At 39.8% G+C, this 20091-nt stretch overlaps 1 pseudogene; it reads left to right on the top strand.

Annotated features, from left to right (window-relative positions):
* The first annotated feature begins 5177 nt into the window (after nucleotides 1–5177).
* LOC116136516 lies at nucleotides 5178–18927 on the top strand (annotated as a pseudogene).
* The last annotated feature ends 1164 nt before the right edge of the window (nucleotides 18928–20091 follow it).

Here is a 20091-nt window from a genome sequence, read left to right as displayed (position 1 = left end):
GAACATACCCACCATTTAGTGCGGAGCTGTTGTGGAGTACTTTGAGTTTTCAGTTTAATGTCAAAATATTTAAACTGGTTGCTTGATGAAATTTGGATACGGGTGATCTTTTCAAGGCAACTAAAAGAACTCACTGTGAATTTTGTAAAAAATTAAAACTGCAGGAATTTCGGGGTTTAACTATCATAATTAAAAACTGTTAGGGGTGAAACTGCAAAAAATAAAAATTAGAGAGAGAAAAAATGGGTACCCGCGGGTCCACCCGTACCCGCATAGGGTAGGGTACGGGTCCAATATATTGGACCCGTATAACTTGACCCGTATTAGGCTCGGACCCGTGAGACCCGTACCCGCATAGGGTAGGGTACGGGTCCAATATATTGGACCCGTATAACTTGACCCGTATTAGGCTCGGACCCGTGAGACCCGTACCCGTATTGACCTGACCCCAACCCGGTCCACCCGCCCGTTTTGCCAGGTCTACCCACGCACCACCGTGACCCCATCTACCCCAAACCAACCTACCCCGAGCACCCACGCACCACCGTGACCCGAGGTACCCCAAACCAACCCACCCCGAGCACACAGGCNAAATAACATAGTTGATTATAAAGGGATTTTCGATTTATGTTATGAAGATGTATAATCTAGTCTAAATGAATCGAGCTTGTGTATTTGTTGGCTAGAATTGGTAGTCTCTCTAATTATTAATGCTGTCGATAGATTAAATCCTAAGAGCTTGTTTAGGGTTGTTTATTGACAAGGGAAGTAATCAAAGAGCTTGTTTTGGTTATCGAGGAAGTAAGGGGAGATAGGTTGTTAGAGCTTGTTAATAATCATAACCAATTTAGTGAAGAATAGAAGATTTTATCCTTGTATCTGTGATCAATTCTCTGAACCAATTCCGAAATTATACTTTTGGTTGGATATTTACTTGATATTGATTTCTCCTTAATTTTTAGTTGATTATAATTGCTTTCTTTTATTTCACTTCGAAATTTCAACACCCCCATTTTCTTTGCTTTAATTTTCATTAAAATAAATCTACCCAATCTCTGTGGATACGACCTTGCTCATCACTATTACAATTTATATTTTTTGAGAGTGAGAATTTTATTATTTGTTGGATTCGACACCCACCATCGAACATCTCAGCGAGATGCACTATATGATCTAAAGCGACATGCGACTTGACCAGCATGTCATCAACATAAACTTCCATCGACTTTTCGATCTGCTTGGAAAACATACGGTTAACTAGCCGCTGGTAGGTTGTCCCAGCGTTTTTTAGACCGAAGGACATAACCTTGTAACAGTACAATCCTTGATCTGTAATGAACGAGGTATGCTATTCGTCAGGTACGTACATTGGGATCTGATTGTACCCCGAGTAGGAACCCATAAAACTCAGCAGCTCGTGCCCGGAGGTGGCATCAATGAGCTGGTCGATCCTTGGCAAGGGAAAACTGTCATTCAGATAGACTTTGTTGAGGTCGGTGAAGTCGACGCAGGTTCGCCACTTGCCGTTGGGCTTCTTTACCAAGATTTGATTGGCAACCCAACTCGGGCAATGCGCCTCTCGAATAAACCTGTTTAAAAGGAGCTTATCTACCTCACTTTTCAATGTAGCATAGCTCTAAGGGTCTATGGCTTTTCTCTTCTGGCAAACCGGCTTGACTACACTGTCAATGTTGAGTCAATAACATATTACATTTGGGTTGATCCCGATCATGTCAGCATGAGTTCATGCAAAAAAATCGACATTCTCACTGAGAAAGCTCGTCAAGTTTTTGGCGAGCTGGGGGTTGAGATTACTCCCGATTCTTAACACTCAGGTCAGCTCATTTTGATCGACTGATATCTCAGATAGGTCCTCAACTGGCCCACTATGAGGTTACTCCTGGAAACAAGGATCCATGTTGTCCTCTACTAGGTTGGGCTGTGGCTCCATCCTGCTGATCACCATAGCCTGCTCGAGGATGCCTATTGGCCTTCCTTTTCCCTTGCATGCCATCTGCACTAAGATCCTTTTCTTCCCTAATCCCGTCGGAGTGGGGAACTTCATTTTTAGATGATAGATGAAGGTGACTGCCTTGAAACTTCGCAATAGAGGTCGTCCCAGAATGCCATAAAAGGCGGACGGACAGTCTACCACCAAAATTTTTGTCATCTTGGTCATTTTGTTGGTCTCAGCCAACGTGATAGAGAGTGCGATTGTTCCTCCAGGAATCAAATGATCCCTCGTAAAACTGTAGAGAGGGATAGAGGCAGGCTTTAGGTCTTCCTTGTCCAATTGCATTTTTTCGAAAGCTCACTGAAATAAGATATTCACAGTGTTTCCATTGTCAACCAACATTCTGTGGACTTCGCACTGACCTATTTCAGGTATGATGACGAGTGCATCCTCATATGGATGATGCAATCGCACTACGTCTTTCGCTGAGAAGGTAATCTCTTCTTCCCTGCGAACCTTAGCGGGTCACGGCATCGTGCTCATCATACTCATGGGGTCATGATGAGCTTCCCAAGCGTACCTTTTTTGGGCACCTCGAGAATTCCCTGTGAAGTGTGACCCTCTAAAGATGATCCTCACATAGTAGAGACCCTTATGACCACGGCGCTTATTCCCTTGTTTCTTTTGATCTTTTTCCCGAATGTTAGTCGGACCATCAACATCCTTTTTCCGAAGTGCCCCTGTTTGATGAGGTCTTCAATTGCTTGCTTGAGAGCCTGACACTCATCGGTGTGATGCCCATTATCCCGATGATAACGACAATACTTTTTGTTATTCCTGGCTAAAGGGGGATTCTTCATGGGCTCTAGATCTTCGAGCAGGCTGACCTCCTTTGATTTATCTAGAATGGCCGACACTGAGACATTCAAAGGAGTGTATTGGCTTTTGTTGCGATCGCGATGGGGAACTTGGGCATAAGATTTTTTGGGCTCAAATCGTTGCTTCTTTCCTTTCTGCTGATCGTCATTAGCCCATCTGCGATCAGCTCTCCTATTGTTCTCATCCTGGCCGGGAGCACTAGTTGAGGGACTGGGGTTGTGGCGTTTAAAAGCGGCCACATAATTTTTGATTTGGAGATACTTCTCAGTAAGGTTGTAGAAGCGGGTGAGGGAAACATCATCCCCAGATTGCAATTATTTCCACAAGTCAGTTTGCGGGCGAACCCCCACAATAATGAGAGTCCGAACAGACTCTTCGAGAGTGTAAGCCACTTTGTGGAGTTCCCTGTGGAATCTGTCTATGTAAGACTAGAGGGACTTATTCTTCTCCTGCCGTATGTTACTTAGATAACTCAACGACATTGAGAACTTCCTGTTCCCCTGGAAGTACCTCAAGAATGACGAGCTCATTTGCTGCCACGAGCTGATAGATCCTGTGGGAAGTGATCTGAACCAGCGTTTGGTATAGGCAGTCAGAGTTACTACCAAGCAGCGATATTTGGCCAAGTCGGAGGCTTGGTAGAGTTTCATGAGGTCGTTGAATTCATAAAGGTGATAATGTGGATTAGAATTCCTATCGAACGCCCGCATATCGGGCATTCTGAATCTCGATAAGAGAGGAGCAGCTAACACTACTAGAGAAAAGGGAGACTCCTCGATGACTTTCCCATGCTTATTCTGTTGAGTTTTAAGCTGATCCAAAGCTCGTTGTAATTCCTCAATCTAAAGTAGTGGAGCTACCTGAGGATCACTTTTCACAATATGGGTTTAACCCTCACGGTTGCGGTTGAGGAAAGACCGCAAATCGGACTCTTTCCCAACTCGGTCGGAAGCTCCAATGAACCTGGACACATGCTGGTTGAGGCCGTGTGAAAGCATTGAATGGCTAGGGAAGTTTTCTCGACCTCCGTAGTGGTCAGAACCGACCTGCAGACTATAGGGGTTTCTCGCATGATGACGATCGAGGTCATCATTTCGACGATATTGAGAATGTCCCTGCCTTGCACTTTTGCGGGAGTGCTCATGCGACGTGGTGTGGGATGAATCATGCTGTGACCTGTCGCTGAGTCGAATGCCACGGGCATTATACCCGTTGCATGACTAGTGTTCGCTAGTCCTTCGGAGCCCTTCGGCCTACTGTTCGCCACTTGCTTTCTCTTACTTTTATGCACTGTGGTGAACGTGGTCCGGGCTTTCGCCCTTTCCGTGCTTTGGTGCGACCTGCATGCATCTTTGGCGGTGGCACCGCCTCGTCAAACTTTGGTGGTACGACTCGATCCAAACGGTCTAACCTTTGGCTAACCGTTTGGAGAGTATTGTTAAAACTCTCCAGGTAATCCATCACGGCTGGGTCGAGTTGTGAGCTCAAAGGAATATCCACCATAGTACTTTGCTGGACTAGAGGCACTTCGGGAGAAGTGTCATGCTGTACTCGGGGGATCTCCTCATTGTCGAGGTTGGTTCTCTCAGTTTCAAAACCATGCCATTTGTTGATGGATGGGACTGATCGGTCAGAGATTCTTGATGAAGAGCATATACTAAATCAGGCCCTCCTTCTAGCGCTAAACTGTTGATGCTTGATTTTGACACCAACGACTTGCACGTGTAAAGTGCTAAGCAGACTTAGAAATTACACGTGATATGGAAATGTGCAACGGGAGAATAAACAAGAGACAATTTTTAAAGTGGTTCGGATACTCAAAATCGAATCCTATGTCTACTATAGTTGTATTAATGGATGATTACAGTCAGGTCGCATATAACGAGCTGAATTACAATCTAGAGAGAATTTAAATACAGAGAGAGAGTCTGTTTTAGAAAACTAAAAATGAGCAAATCTCGTAAATAAGAGAGAAGCCCTCTATTTATAGTTGAGGGATTCAAAGTAATAATCATTCTACAGTTGGGCAAGTGTGGTACAATTCCAAACCTGCTTCCTATTGGCCGACTGTACAAGAGAGATCCTTAAATCTTGTAGGGCTTGGGCAGGTGGACAATTCCTAGCCATTCACAAGCCATGCTTTCACTTGCCACACTGACGACAGCCTTACCTCTTCCGTCCTTGCGCGACATGGTAGCGTCTGGACGGCACAAAACCTTCCTGAATTCTGATTGACCCTTGCTGGCGTGAGCTTACATCAGCCTTGATTTTTTAGGCATAACAGTACCAATACATTGCAACTAAAACACTTGAATTGCTTTCTTTGTATAGCACCATCCCAACAATGAATCGAGATAACAAAAATGATGTTCTTGAACATGTGTATGAGGCGGTAATTCTAGTTCTAGCATTCATTTTCTGTGAATTAAACAGATAAATATTAATCGGGGGTATGGAATTTTTTTTAGGTTTTTCTCAACTCCTTACCCACTCCTAAAACTAGATATGGTCGCTGTCCTTGAATTTTCTAGTGGAGCTATGGAGAATTTTGGTTTGATTGTATATCGTGAAAGTCATATGCTTTATAGCGATTTGAAATCTACAGATAAACGCAAGCAGATCGTAAGTTAGTTATTCAAATGAGTCTCCAGTTTTTTTTTTGTTTTTTCCTCCCTCATTTTTCTCTCTTTCACAATTCTATGATCCCCTTAAATGTACAAAATTTCTTGAAAACTAACAGCTAAGTTGTTGCTTCTGGAGAATGGAAGTTTTACCTTAACCCTTCAAACACAAACACTTCATTTTCATTTTCTTATCTTTAATATTTCCTGTTTGAGGGACAAAGTATTCTACATTCTCAACTTTCGTTTTCCTCTGCCTGTTAGAACACAATTGTTGTAGCACATGAAGTGGCTCATCAATGGTTTGGCAATCTGGTAACAATGGGATGGGGGACTCATTTGTGGCTTAATAAAGGTTTTGCAACATGGGTATTTTAAATCTCTCAACTTTGAGTATTTCCATTTGTGGGCATTGCAATTGGCCACAGTTTGGGACTTTTATGTTGTAACTTGTTTTTACATTTCCAGATTACTTACATGGTTACTACATCTTGTTTCCCGAGTGGACAAGCATTGCAGTTGGCCACATTTTGGGATTTTTATGTTGTTTCTATATTTCCAGATTAGTTACATGGTTACTAACATCTTGTTTCCCGAGTGGCAAATATGGACTCAATTTCTTCAACTATCAGCTGATGGCCTAAGTCTGAATGCATTACAACAATCACATCTTATCAAGGTAAGATACGGTCAATGCTCATGCTAAACTTTGCACTCATACACATCATAATGGTGGTTGTGTTAAAATTTAACTGCTTTTGACTTATTCATGTTGCATAAACCTTTCAATGATGAGATTCAAATATGTCTTCGAAAAATTGTTTGCTGGTGTTGTAGGTGGAGGTTGACGATGCTCATGGAATTGATCAAATTTTGGATGACATTAGCTATAAGAAAGGATCAGCTGTCATTAGAATGTTGCAGGGTTACCTTGGGAATGACATAGTTCAGGTCTGAAAGTTAACATTTTAATTTACAGAGTGGCTATTTTATATAGAGGACCAAATTGTACTTGTTAATTTAATTTCTTTTTGCTTCTGTACTTGTGATATAATTTAGCATCTTCTAGTTTTGTTCTTTAACCATTTGACTTTGATTTCAAACAGAAGTCCTTGAGTTCGTACATGAAGAAATATGCTTGGAAAAATGAAAAGACAGTAGATTTATGGAGAGTTATTTCGAAGGAATCTGGTGTTAATATAAATTCAATGATGGACTGTTGGACAAAGTAGAAGGGATATCCTGTTATCTACGTAAAATCTAAAGATCAAGTTTTGGAATTTGAGCAGGTATTAAAAATTTAAAATTGACTAATACTAAAATGCATTTCTATGAGATCAAAACTTGAAAATTTCATATTTGTGCTTTGAGTTTTTTTCTCGAGTGGGGAATCTGATGCTGGCTTAGGGATTTGCAGTCACAATTTCTGTCATCTGGTTTGCATGGTGATGGAATATGGACTGTTCCAATAACTTTGTCCTTTGGTTCATACGACAAGCGCAAGAAGTTTTTTGGGATCAAAAACTGAAAGGGTTGATATAGTAGAAATGTTTCCTTCTTCAAATGGCAATTCAAGCTCACTTAAGGAAAAGGATCAAGAACAGTGTGATGAAACTTTATGGGTCAAAGTTAATGTTGAGCAGAGTGGTTTCTATAGAGTAATATATGATGATGAACTTGCAGCTCGACTAAGGAAAGCAGTGGTAAAAAATTGCTTGTCGGCTACTGACAAACTTGGTATGTACTACATGCTAGTTAAAGACTGCCCTCTCTAAGAAAATCAGTTCAAAATATAGATAGATGAGCCTCTTTTTCTGGCTAGAAACTGTGAATGATGTGCTTTCCTTTATGAGTTTGCTTCTCTTTATTTCTTCAGCACTATAATTAGAATCAAATCAATTGGTAATCAACTTTTTTCAATCCCATTTTCAGGCATTTTGGATGACATGCTTGCTCTTTCCAAGGCTTGAAAATCAGTCCTTGCCATTTAATAAGAACATTGTGGTCTCCATTCAATAACCGTCGTATTTTCAATACTTTTTCAGGTTCCACAATTAGGATCAAGTTCTCATCAGGGTTGTCTAGTAGGGGTTGGGTATTAGGTGAGGGGAAAATAGTCTTCTTGAGCTATGAGACATGAAAAACATTATGGATGCGAGCTGTCGATGGTAGTGTTAATTGGTAGGCGACTACACCTATCTTGTCGAAAATCACATAGGGTCCATAATACCTTGGGCTCAACTTCTCATTAAATCTGGTGGCTAAGGAGCGGAAACGATAAGGCTAGAGTTTCAAATAAACCAACTCACCCACCTCAAAATCTACTTCTCTTCGTTTCCCATCAATATAAACCTTCATGCGATTTTGAACCTTAGTGAGATTTTCCTTCAATTCTTGCAATATGAAATTGCGATCTTGTAATTGTTGGTTCACGTCATCCACTGCAGAAATGTTTTTGGTATACTTCAGAAGAGCTGGTAGGTCTCGTCCATAGAGTGCCTTGAAAGGTGTCATTCTCGTAGAACTACTATAGGTAGTGTTGAACCAATATTCTGCCCAATGTACCCATTTTGTCCACTATCGTGGCTAACTCCCTACAAAACACCAAAGATAAGTTTCTAAGCATCTGTTAACTACCTCTGATTGGCTGTTGGTCCAAGGATGATAGGTTGAACTCATAAGAAGGTGGGTGTCGAATTGCTTGAACAATTCTCCCCAAAAATGACTTATAAACATGCGGTCGCGATCTGAAATGGTTCGCAAAAACTTGTGTAGCTGTATGATTTCCTTTGCAAACAAGGTTGCCATATCCTTTGCAGTGTAAGGGTGTTTAAGAGTGAGAAAATGGTTGTACTTTGTGAGTCGATCTACAATAACTAAGATAGTATCAACCTTTTAAACTCGAGGAAATCCCATTATAAAATCCATAAGGATGTCTTCCCAAACTTGAGTGGGGATTGAAAGGGGTTGTAAAAGGCCAGCTGGGCTAAGAGCTTCGTATTTACTTTGTTGGCAGGTCGGACAGGCTGCTACAAATGATTAGACATCTCTTTTCATCCTTTCCCAATAAACCACCTTAGAAAGCCTCTTATAAGTTCGGAATGAACCAGAATGCCCTCTTATTGGTGAAGAATGAAAACTTATATAATTTTTTTTTGGATATGTGGACCTATTTTTGGTAACAACAAGCAGTCATGATACATCAAATGACTCCCTATTAGCAGAAAAAGAGGATGACTATTTGAATCTTTTATCGAATCTTGGATAATCAGCCGCATCTTTAGATCTTGTTGGATTGCCTTTTCTAACTCTTCCATCCTTGAAAAACATACAAGGAAATGGTTGTTTGTTCTCCTATCTCACCTTTCCCAGATAATGCATCAGCGGCTCAATTTTCAATCCCAGGTCTATATTGAATGTCAAAATTCAGCCCAATTAACTTGGTGACCCATTTTTGCTGATCTTCACCCATAACGCATTGGTCTATCAGGAAACAGAGACTCTTTTGATCTATGCGGACTATGAAATGCCTCCTCATCAAGTAATGCTTCCATTTTTTTATAGCCAATACAATTACCATTAATTCCCTTTTGTAGACCGATTTAAGTCTTGATCTTGGGGACAAACCTTGACTAACAAAGGCTAAGGGTTGTCCCTTCTACATCAATATGGCTCCAATCTCGCTCCCTAAAGCATCAATTTCTACTACAAAGTCTTAGAGAAATCTGGCATGGCAAGTACCGAAACTGAAATCATTGCTTGTTTTAACTCATTAAATGCCTTTTGAGTCTCTGAATTCCAAGTAAAAGAGTCATTTTTCAATAAGGATGCTAGCGGTCCTGCAATTTTTCCATATCCTTGAACAAACCGATGATAATACCTTGTCAGCCCTAAAAATCCTCTAAGAGCTTTGATATCTTTCAGTGTTGGCCATTGTACCATACTCTCAATTTTTGATGGGTCAACTGCTACCCCGTCAAATGAAATAATAATATGCCCCAGGTACTCTAATTTCTCTCTGCAGAAAACATATTTCTTCTAGTTAGCTACAAGTTTGTGCTTCCTTAGTGTTTGAAGAGTAATCTGTAAGTGTCTCAGGTGTGCCTCAATATTCGAACTATATACTAGTATGTCGTCAAAGAATACTAGAATGAATTTCCCTAAATATGATAGAAAAATATCGTTCATGAGAGCCTGAAACGTAGATGGGGCATTCGTCAACTTGAAGAGCATAATTAGGAATTCATAGTGCCCCTCATGTGTATGGAAAGCCATCTTGTAAATGTCTTCTTCTCTCACTCTGATTTGATGGTATCCTAACTTAAGATCTATCTTGGAGAACACTGTTGCTCCTTCTAATTCATCAAGTAATTCTTCTATGGTTGGTATCGGGAATTTGTTTGGAATTGTACTCTTGTTGAGGGCTCGGTAATCTACCCAAAACCGCCAACTCCCATCTTTCTTTTTGACTAACAAAATAGGGCTAGAGAAAGGGCTAATACTTGGTCTAATAATCCCAAACCTAAGCATTTCTCCCACCAAATTTTTGATCTCATTCTTCTGATAGTATGGATAACGGTAAGGGCGTATATTTGGGGGTAAGGTGTTGGGTTTCAACCAGATTGCATGGTCTTGTGATCTCACTGGTGGTAACTCTGTAAGAGGAATAAAAATAGAATCAAAATCGCTTAATAAGACACTTACTTGAGAATCCATGCTAACTTCATCTTCATGTTGCATCTGAAGCTGTCCAAATTCGACTAAACACCCTTGACCTTCATTTTGGAGGGTTTTGATCATCGCCTTCAAAGAAACCAAGGTCTTGTACAAGGATGGATCACCCACTAGTTTCACCTTTTTTGTCCCCAACCTAAACTTCATGACATGTTTCTTCTAATCGGTGGTTGTCTTCCCAAAAGTTTCAAGCCAGGTAATACCCAAGATTACATCTGCACTCCCTATGTCGAAAGGAAAAAAATTCTGAACAATTGTAACTCCTTGAATATCTAAACAAACCCCTTGACACTCACCTTCACTTTAAACCTTATATCCGTATCCTACTCGGACCCAAAACGATTTTGTTTGTGTTGCTAGAAGAGACAACTTCTTAATGATATCTCTGCAGATAAAATTATGTGAAGCTCTACTATCAATTAGTACAATCACTTCACTGCCATTAATCCGCCCCCTAAATTTTAATATCTTCGGTCCGTTGATACCCAATACTGAACTTAGGGAGAGCTCAACAGAGTTATGTTATGTTGTGGTGTTGGTACCTCCTCTTCGTTCTCCTTCCTTTCACTCATCTCTTCATCATTCTCCTCATCAATCAAAATGACTCAGAATTTTTTTTCTCTACATTTATGCCCTGGTAAGAACTTGGCATCACACCTGAAACATATACCCCGCTTTTTCTTTTGCTGAATTTCAGTCTCTGTCATGTGCTTGAAGGGAAAATTTTGTTCGAAAAATGGGTTAGAATCGGAAGACCATGGTATGGGTGCATTGTTACTCCAATAACCTACTGTTGGAATAATGTTGGATTGCCGATCATCCCAAGATCAACAGTTCCCTGAAGACTGGCCGGAATATCGCTGCTGCTCGTTGAAGAGAGAAGGTTTAACGTGATTTGGATTTTGATTTAAGGGTGACTGGGTCCTAGACCCGAAATTTGGTGACCCATGTATTCGACCCGACCTAAATCCAGCTGAATTAATCCCCTGGCCCAATCTGCCATCCATTGATCCAAGCCCACGTCCAATAAGCCCCAAAGCTTTACCAAATTTTCCTAGTCCAGCTCGTAAGTCATCTAAAGCCCAATTTTTTTCCTCCACTCTTTGGGCCAAGTTCAAAAGATGGACTAAAGAATCAGGTTGAGCCAATTTAATCTCGGCCTGTATGTCTACCTTTAACCCATTGAGGAAGACAACCATTAAAATCTCTTCTTTCTCCTCTACCAGAGGTGCCCTGCCTCAAATCGCCATTGGTAGTCTTCCACATTCCCTGTTTATTGGATTCCCATTATAGTCTCTTATGGGCTCCTTTCTCGAGACCCACTAAATCAGTGAAGAAGAGCCAACTTGAAAGCTGACCATGTCACCACCGGAGCCCTCGCCTCCATCCATTGGTACTAGTTGAAAACGTCGCCTTCCATGCACATTGTTGAAATTGTCAATTTCTCAATTTCCCCTATTCCGTTGACAGTGAAATAGCGCTTGATTCTAAATAACCACCCATAAGGATTGTTGCCCAAAAAAACTGGTAACTCTAATTTGCGGCCACCGAATTCTCCCCTGATGGTGTTATTGACGTTACTAGATTCCCCTTGATGTCGATTCTGATTTTCTAATCCAGTCTGACCATCACGATTTTTCAATCCATTCAGACCACCCCGATTCTGACTGTTACCCGTCTCTAGAGTTTTTAGCACCTCAGTCGATTTGCCCTTCTCTTCTCTTATGACTTCTTCCTCTTTCCTTCTCATCCAACCTTGCAATTTCATTAAACAATCGCTGATGGCACTCATATCCACCCCAATCTTAGTTATCTCTCTCTTTCCACATTATCAACTCTTGCCTCCATTCTCGTACTAACCATTCCCTAGCTGACCTCGTTCTGAAACCAATTTGTTAGAACCCACTCACTCAATCACATCAGACAACATAAAGATTAACCACTTTAAGCAACTAAAATAGGAATATAAGGATAAACAACTATAATCACTAGAACTGAAGAACATATCCTTTTATATATCAACAAACGAAGAAGACAAAAGCTATACCAAGTAGGAAATAGCCAACCTCAATCCAACATAAAAGAAAATAACAAAACAAGACAGAAGAGATTAAGAACCAGGCTGAACTTTGAGGGTGTGCATCCTCCCCTATTTTCCCTTCTAATTTTTTAAATGTCTTGCGTTTCCTTTCTTCCTCCCTTTTATTGTTTTTTACACCTCTCATTCTAACATAATTCTTTTTATATCCCACCGATTGCTGCCATCTGTCCACTCAATAACTAATTTTTAACACCTCACTCAGCCGAATCTTTTTGTCACAATCCCATAATCCCCTACTTGCCTCTCTTGGACTTCCTATCATATACCACAACTCTGATGGTCTCATCAATTAGCAAGGCTTTCACTCCAACTCAACTATTTCCTGTAGTTTGATTGAAAAATCTCCCTCATAGTAATTAAATTATTTCTTAAAGGAAAATTCTAATCACAAAATAGTGCACATAATCACAATAACAACTTTCAGTTGATATGAGATTTTTATCTCTATTTTTTCTTTCAATCTTCTTGAGACCATGTTTAGAATATTGCCAAGTCCTAAGTCATCGCTGGTACAAAAAAAGTATCGTTGTTCACTTCGTATTTTGCGTAGAAAAGTAGGTTGGGAATCAAAACCTGGAGAGAGTCATTTAAATGCATTGTTAAGGGGAAACGTCTTTATAGCTTTGGCTAATTTTGGCCATCTGTTAGTTCAGATGAAAAGATGATCAGAGTAAAATGAGAGAATTTGAAATGGAAAGAGACGGCAAGAATTGAGAGTTTTTCTCACTACATTTTATTCACTGAACATAAACATTTATACAAGAAGTTCCACTGTTTTACCTACTGCATTACAATGAAAAATATTAGATTTGAATTTCAACCAATGCACATACCAAATCAAGTCTTAATCTCAACAAAACATGTCAAATAAACTTAACTTGTCTGGCCTAATATCTGTTGCACCAACTACTACAGCCTAACAAAACAAAAACGGAAACTTTGGCTCCAAAATACAACTTAAACCATCAGCCGGATTTTGTCCCATTTCCAGCAGGTTATCACCAATTTCATCACTCCTCCTTGATAATCTTGCTGGAAACACCAAGTCTAAGTCTCAAACTCTCAAACTTGGTTTTAGGTAGACCCTTGGTCATAATATCCGCAATTTGTTCTTCACCCCTACAGTGGACTAATTTCACTTCAACATTACTCTCTGCTTCTCTCACAGCATGGAATTTGATTTTGATGTGTTTTGTTCTGCTGTGTAATATTGGATTCTTTGCCATTGCAACAGCTGATTGATTGTCACAAAATATCACAGTTGGTTCTTCTTGAATTTGCCTCAAATCCTACATAATCTTCCTCAGCCATATAGCCTGGTTTACTACGGCAGTAGCAAAAATGTATTTTGTTTCTTCCGTGGATTGAGCAGTGGTGTCTTGCTTCTTGGAATGCTAGCATATGGCTCCTGAATTTAAGAAGAAAACATAACCTGATGTACTCCTCATATCATCAATGCATCCAGCCCAATCACTATCTGAGTACCCAATAAGTTGCAGGTTTTCAGTCTTCTTGAACCATATTCCAAGCTCAGCACTTCCCTTGACATAGCTCAGCACCCTCTTGGCTGCCTTGAGATGAATTTCACTTGGGCTGGTCATGAATCTAGAAAGAACACTGGTTGCAAACATCAAGTCTGGTCTAATGGTAGTCAAGTACAGAAGGCAACCAATCATACTTCCATACATTTTCTCATCAACCTTCTCAGCCCCATCATCCTTGCTCAGCTTCAAATTTACAACCAGTGGAGTGTCCACTGGTTTGCATTTGTCCATGTCAAACTTATGCAGAATTTCATTGGCAAACCTCCTTTGATTAACAAATATGCCATGGTGACTTTGGTGAATCTCCATTCCAAGAAAATAGGACATTTCCCCAAGGTTAGTCATCTCAAATTCATTGTGCATGACCATTTTAAACTCCTCAAGTTGAGTTGAGTTGAGCTGCTTGCTATGATGAGTAAGTCATCAACATACAATGACACTATGGTGAATTCACTTTCCAACCTTCTCACATATAGTATATGTTCATTAGCACTCCTTACATATCCCAAGCTGATCAAATACTCATTGATTCTACTATACCAGGCTCTAGGGGCCTGTTTCAAGCCATATAGTGCCTTTCTCAGCAAATACATTTTATGCTCATGCCCTTCCACTTCATATCCCTCCGGTTGCTCCACATAGATTTTCTCATTGAGCCAACCATTTAGGAAGGCAGATTTGACATCTAATTGATAGATTCTCTACTCAAATTGGGCTGCCAAGTCAAGGAGAAGCCTAATTGTATCATGCCTAGCCATGGGTGCAAATGTATCAGAGAAGTCCACTCCAAATTGTTGAGCAAACCCCTTGACAACTAATCTTGCTTTATGTTTGTACACTGATCCATCATGCCTCAGCTTCTTTTTATAAATCCATTTTACTTGGATTACTCTTTTAGTTGTTGGTCTGTCAACCAATTCCTATATGCCATTCTTTTCAATCATTTTCATCTCCTCCTCCATTGCATTCCTTCAGACCTCTGACTTAGTAGCCTCCCTGAAATTTGCAGGCTCAAGCAAGGCTACATTGCATCTCTCATAAACCTCTGCTAGAGATATTGTACCCTTGACTGGAAAATCGTCATCTAAATCTGCCTTTTCTGGATCATCAAATCTGCCTACTATTGTGTCTGCAATCTGCTCTCTTGTGTCTTCTTCAACTTCATTTTTCTTCCAATTCCAGATCCCTCTTTCATCTACCTTCACATCCCTAGTGATGTGAATTTTCCTGGTTACTGGAACATAAACTCTATAGGCCTTGGACTACTCACTGTACCCTATAAAGATCAATGTCATAGCCTTCTCATCCAGCTTGCTTCTTTTAACTGCTGGAATGAGTGCATAGCACATACTCCCAAAGATTTTCAAATTTCTAACCGAAGGCTTCACTCCATACCAGACCTCATAGGGTGTTTGATTAGTTAAGACCTTAGTAGGGAGTCTATTAAGCAAATAGACCCTTGTGTTTACAGCTTTTGCCCAAAAGGATTTGGGTAGCTTCTTCTCAGCAACCATGCACCTGGCCATCTCCACGACAGTCCTATTCTTTCTCTCACTGACTCCATTTTGCTGTGGAGTATAGGGACTGCTGAACTGGTGCACAATTCCAGCTTGCCTGCAGATTTTCTCAAATTCAGTGGAGGTATACTCACTCCCATTGTCACTTCTGACAGTTTTAATGCTTAGACCAGTTTGTTTTTCAACCTGCAGTTTAAACCTTTCAAACACCATTGCGACTTCAGTCTTCTGTTTCAAAAAGTAAACCCAGCACATCCAGGAGTAGTCATCAATGAAAAGGATAAAATATTTGCTTCCATTTAGGGATGGTGTTTGCATAGGTCCACACACATCCGTGTGGATAAGCTAGAGCTTCTCAGCAGCTCTTCAGGCTTTGTTTGCAGGGAGTGGTAGTCTACTCATCTTGCCAAGTTGACAGGTAGCACATATAGTTTTGGTTTCTGCAATTTCAAGCAGATTACATACCAATTCTTTGGTCTGAATTTCCCTAAGGCTATGATAATTGAAATGGCCTAATCTTTTGTGCCATAATTCTGACTCATCTGCATCAACAACATATGCTTCTGGTTCTAGTTTTTTCAGCCTAATAGGGAAGCTTTTTCCCATCATTCTAACCCTCATTAACATATTGCCTTCATTGTCCAGGATTGTGCAAAACTGATCTTGGAAGTGTAGGGCATGCTTTCTTTCTATCATTTGTCCAACACTCAACAAGTTTTGACTTATATTAGGCACATACAAAACATTGGGGATAAGTTTGATACCTAAATTTGTTTGCACAACAATATCTCCTCTCTCTTTGACAGCCACAAACTCCCCATTTCCAACTTTAACTTTGGAATGGTATGACTTGTCCAAGTTCACAAAGTCCTCCTAGTTTGCTGTCATATGATTATTATAGCCACTGTCTATCAACCAATCATCATTGTGGGCTTGAACTGCACCATATGAAGCCACAAACAACTACTCAGAATCTAAGTTTAGCTGCTGGTCCTCAACAATCTGTGCTTGCTGTGTTGACTGATTTGGTTTGTTTTTGCACACCTTCTCAATGTGACCATATTTTTTGCATGCTCTACATTGGATATTAGGCCTAAACCAGCACCTTTTTTCAGCATGCCCCTTCTTCTTAAGGTGAGCACACAGTGGAAACTTTCTCATTCCACTTGGTTTGCTCCATTGGTTGGCCATCTTCTCTTTTCCTTTCTTTTCTCTTGTAGGCCTCTTGCTTCCACCCTGACCTGGTTTGCCTTTGAATCCTGCCACCATTACACCCTCACTCGAGTCCTCTTACCTCAACAATCTCCTTTGCTCTTAAGCTTACAAGGCATACACTAGACCGGTGAGAGTGATTTGTGTCAAGTCCTTAGAATCCTCAAGTGAGGATATCTTAAATTCAAACCTTTCGGGTAGACTAACTAGGACTTTCTCCACTGTCCTTTTATCTGTCATCTCCTCTCCCATTAATCTGATTTTATTCACTACATTCATCAACCATATCCATATATTCCTTTACTGATTCTGACTCCTACATTTTTCAGCATTTCAAACTCCCTCCTTGAGTTCAACACATGCATGTTCTTTGTTGTATCACTACCACCGAACTCCTCCTTGAGTTTATCCCATGCTTCCTTGGCTGTCTCGTATGCCATGATTCTTGTAAAAACTTGTTCATTCACTACTGCATGGATATGAGACAAGGCTCTAGGTGATTTGGTGGCTTCTTCATCGTGCAACCTGATCTGATTCAGAGTGGGGTTTGGCCCTAATACTGGTGGTTGTTTATCCTCTTCAACATACTGCCATAAACCTTGTCCCCTCAGGAAGGTTTTCATTTTGACAGCCCAAATGTGGTATTGATCACCGTTGAGGGTTGGAGGAGTAAGGGAGGTTGTGTGTTGTGCCATTGAGTCAGGCTGTGTGGAGCTTGATAGGTGTTTTCACTGTAACAGAGGTTGAGAAAGTAAGTGAGGAGAGATGAGTTTATCAGGCCCTTAAGATCAGTAGGGCTCTGATACCATTTGTTAGTTCAGATGAAAAGATGATCAGAGTAAAATGAGAGAATTTGAAATGGAAAGAGACGGCAAGAATTGAGAGTTTTTCTCACTGCGTTTCATTCACTGAACAGAAACATTTATACAAAAAGTTCCACGTTTTTACCTACTGCATTACAATAAAAATATTACATTTGAATTTCAACCAATGCACATACCAAATCAAGTCTTAATCTTAACAAAACATGTCAAATAAACTTAACTTGTCTGGCCTAATATCTGCTGCACCAACTACTGCAGCCTAACAAAATAAAAACAGAAACTTTGGCTCCAAAATACAACTTAAACCATCAGCCGGATTTTGTCCCATTTCCAGCAGGTTATCACCAACTTCATCACCATCACAAAACTCAACTAGAAACAATGGAGCACTTTTAGGTTTTGCTTAAGGATAAAGACACTCCAATACTTTTCCCTGATGTGAGAAAGGTAAAAATAAAGCCTAAACATCTATATTTTTTCCTCGTTCCTTTGAGTACATTTTAAAATATGATATGTAGAAACTTGTTTTGCTCTATAGGCTGCTTACATTGCTATAATGAGAAATGCTACCACCACAGATAGGCGTGGCTCCAAGTCCCTGTTGAAGTCTTACAAAAAATCTGATGCAATATAAGAGAAGGAACTGATTTTAAGTAAGACTTATTAAAAATTATGGTCTTGCATTCACCTTTTATCTGTGATTGGGATATTGTGTGGATTTGATGTTATATATTTGACATACACAGAGGCTATAGCATGTTCTCCTGACCCTGATATAGTTGCAAAGGTTTTGAACTTTTTGGTGTCTGATGAGGTCTCTCACTTCTCTAACTAAGCTACATGTTGTGACAGCTTGAATTTCATCGCAAGTATTATATTTACTGAGTTCATAGCAAAATTCTTTCAGGTTCGAGATCAAGACGTTATTTATATACTTGGTGGAATAAGCCTAGAAGGTCGTGCAATAGCATGGAGATGGTTGCAGGTATGCAGCTCCTTGGCTGATTTAACCTTATGTATCTTATCGATATCACATCTGAGGTTTTGAAACAATTGGCAGTGAGTGTCAAGAAGATTTGGAAAATTAATCTGAATCATCTAGAATAATGTGGGACTCTTTTTATATCCTCAAATTGATATAATCGCGTATGTTTGAATATAAATGCAGGAGAATTGGGACCAAATCTTAAAGAAATACGGTTTAGGAATTCTACTCCATCATTTCGTCAGGGGTATTGTCACACTAGTAAGCAATCAAGTAGGAATATGCAGATGCCAGATAGTTCATAGATTGGATTTAATATTATATTTGCCCTATTGAACTTTAAGTTGACTCTGTTACATCTGGCAGTTTTGCAGCAATGAAAATTGAAAAGGCTGATGAGCTTGAATCATTTTTCACAAATCATGAGAACCTTGGAATTGAAAAGATTTTGATGCAAAGCATTGAACAAGTTTGAATCAAGGCAAGATGGATTGAAGGCATTAAGCAAGAACATTCTCTTCCAATCTTACTCATGCAATTAGCTCATAAAGGATAAAAGTATATTCCATGATTTTAATGTTGAAGGAACCAAACTGCGGTAAATATTGTGATGCTAGATTATTTGTCTATCTTATAGCATGAATAAAACGATTGTATTGGGGCCCTAGAAGAATAATGCTATGGACACCGATTAATCTCACCAAATTGTTGTACCGACATATGTGGCATCCGAGTCAAACGCTGTCACGTTGGACACTACAACACGTCTTCCGTAAATGAATGAATGTCCAACAATTATGGACGCTCATCTATATTTGATGAGCGGCCGCATATTACAAATGGACGACTGTCCACCAATCTGGACGAATTGTTGTATGAAAATACCATGGACTCTCGTCCATATTATATGGTCGGGAATCCATTTCCTATGGATGGGCATTCACCTCAAATGGACGCCCATCCATAAATTTTAAAAAAATAAGAATGGACGTTGTCCATATTATATGGAAGGACGTCCAGTCCTTAGACTTATTTTTTTGTTATATAATAATCTTAAATATTTGGTTCATACTAGATGACCAACTAGATTGGAGATCTTGGTTCCATTTCAAATTTCGACAAAAGATTTTTCTCAAATGGGTTGATCAATTTTTTTATGTGGTTGTTGGAATTCTAAACGCTTTTTTCTGTTAGAAGTTTTATTCTTTTTAGATGATTGAAAGGCCAATTTCACATAAATGATAAATAGGAAGAGGTTTCAGGGCTAAAGTATTTCTATAATAAGAATAATATATCTATACTATTATAAAATCTTTACAATATTAGGTATAAAAGGAACAAAGGTAATGGAGAATGGTGGCAAGCTGGTTAGAATGTGAATTAGTTAGTTGTATTTCGGGGATGTGTCAAGTGGAAATGCACCACATATTTTCAATGGACGCCTGTCATTCTTATTCTTTAAAAAATTTATGGACAGGGGTCCATTCGAGGTGGACGTCCATCCATAGGAAATGGACGAGAGTCCATTGTATTTTCATACAACAATTCGTCTGGATTGATGGACGGTCGTCCATTTATAATGTGCAGTTCATTCACGAAAGATGTGTTATAATGTCCAACGTGACTGCATCTGACTTGGATGTCACGTAAGTTAGTACAACTATTCTGTGAGATTAATCGGTGTCTGTAGCATTATTGGGCCCTAGAATTACCAGAAGAC

This window comes from Pistacia vera, unplaced genomic scaffold, assembly GCF_008641045.1.
Source record: "Pistacia vera cultivar Batoury unplaced genomic scaffold, PisVer_v2 Contig109, whole genome shotgun sequence".
Classification (NCBI taxonomy): domain Eukaryota; kingdom Viridiplantae; phylum Streptophyta; class Magnoliopsida; order Sapindales; family Anacardiaceae; genus Pistacia; species Pistacia vera.
This window is presented reverse-complemented; position numbering and strand designations above follow the sequence as displayed.